Genomic DNA, 2,500 nt, shown 5'->3' with positions numbered 1-2,500 from the left:
CACATACACGAGTGCACACACACACACACACACGATAACTTCTCTCCGGATGAAGATCGGAACATCACGCACAGAAGATGTCTCCACACACCTTTTTCTAGCATTAGGACAGGGAAAAACATATCATCTACATTACAAAACAAACCTGTCTATAGAAACTTTGCTAAACAGAGGAGAGGATAGTAAGTAAGTAAGACGTAAGTAGATGATTCCCTAAAAAATAAGCCATATCGAACAACTGGTTATCGATATGTACAGTGTATAAGGTGAGACTCTTGCTACCATAGCAGGGAAATCAAGAAAGAGGATTAACCGTTATTTAGAGAATCATAAAGTGGATTTTTTTTACATATATCCGCGTCTACTAACTGAAAAAAATCACTTTTGTTTTATTTTTCATTCCTCGGACTCAAATTCTTTCTCTCTGTCTCTCTGTCTCTATCTCTTTCTCTCTGTCTCTCTGTCTCTATCTCTTTCTCTCTCTCTCTATCTCTCTCTCTAATTATCTATCTATCAGGTCTATCTATCTCTATCTCTATCTATCTACCTATTTTTCCATTCATTTATCTATCTATTCATCTATCAATCTATTTGTCTATCTATCTGTCTATATCTCTATATATCTACCTATTTTATCTGTCTACTTATCTATCTATTCATCCATATATCTAGCTATCTAGCTATCTCCCTACCTGCCTACTTCCCTACCTCCCTACCTATCTATCTATCTTCCTGCCTCTCTCTCGGTCTCTCTCTTTCTCACTCTGGCTGTCTCTTCCTTTCTCTCTCTCTTTCTCACTCTGGCTGTCTCTTTCTCTCTCTCTCTCTCTTTCTCACTCTGGCTGTCTCTTTCTCACTCTAGATATCTCTTTCTAAAAAATAAAATAAAAATATATATTTATATATTATATATATATATATATATATATATGTATATATATATTATATATGTAAAATAAAATATGATATTATAATATATATATATATATAAACATATATATAATATAATATAGATACTACAAAATATATATATATAAAAATATATATTATATATATATATTATATATATATATATATATATATATTATATATTTTACTATATATATATAATATGTATATTATATATATATAATATATATATTTATATTATATTTATATTATATATATTATATATAATATTATAAAATATATTATATATATATAATATATAATATTTTTATATTAAAATATTATAATATATCCAATACATGACTTCGTCCGATTTCGCTTTTCAGCAGGAGACTGTGTCCTTTCACACACGCCCGCACGCCCATTCCCGTCCCCATGAAGACACTTGTGCTCCTCCTGTGCCTCGGCTTTGCTAGTGAGTATTTTTGTTCACATTTTCTTTTATTTGTTCTTGTTTTGTAACTTCTATATTGCGAGAAATCCTTGGCTCATCTTAAGCTCAAGGGGACTAGCAATTTATTAGCAACCTATGCAAATGTAATATATATATATATGTATATATATATATATATCTATATCTATCTATCTGTCTATCTATCTATCTATCTATCTATCTATCTATCTATCTATCTATCTATATATATATATATATATATATATAAAATATATATATTAAAATATTATATATATATATATATATTGTGTGTGTGTGTGTGGGTGGTGTGTGGTGTGTGGGGTGGTGTGTGTGTGTGTGTGTGTGTGTGTGTGTGTGTGTGTTTGTCTGTATATATATTTTATATATAATATAAAATATATATTATATATATATATATATATAGATATTATATATATATATTATATATATTATATTTGTTAGAATATATATATTATTAAAATATATATATACTACATGTTATCACATTTTCTTTCATTCTTTCTTTTTCTATTTACTTTTTTTATTATTAACTCATATATACACACACACACCCACACACAAAACACACAACACACACACACCACACCCCAATATATAAAAATTAAAATATATAATATATATAATATATATTAATATTATATAATATATAATTTTATTAAGATATATATATATATATATATATATATTTTTTATATATAGTATATATATATATAATATATTATTATATAAAATATATAATTACAACTATATACATATGTATACATATATACATAAAAAAAATATTATATATATAATATGATTGATACACACCTTACCACACACCCACCACACACCAACCACACACACACACACACACACACACACACACCACACACACAATATATTATATAATATATTAATATATATATATATATATATATATATATATATATAATATTTATAATATATATATATATTTTGTATATATATAATTATATATATATATATTATAAAACATATTTCATATGTATACATATATCCCCCAAAAAAAAAATATTTATATAGATATAGATATAGATACCCCTACACCACACACACACACACACCCAACAAACACACACACATCACACACCCCCA

The sequence above is a fragment of the Penaeus monodon genome, chromosome 14, assembly GCF_015228065.2.
Source record: "Penaeus monodon isolate SGIC_2016 chromosome 14, NSTDA_Pmon_1, whole genome shotgun sequence".
Lineage (NCBI taxonomy): Eukaryota > Metazoa > Arthropoda > Malacostraca > Decapoda > Penaeidae > Penaeus > Penaeus monodon.
The sequence above is the reverse complement of the archived record's forward strand: the minus strand, read 5'-3'. Positions refer to the sequence as shown.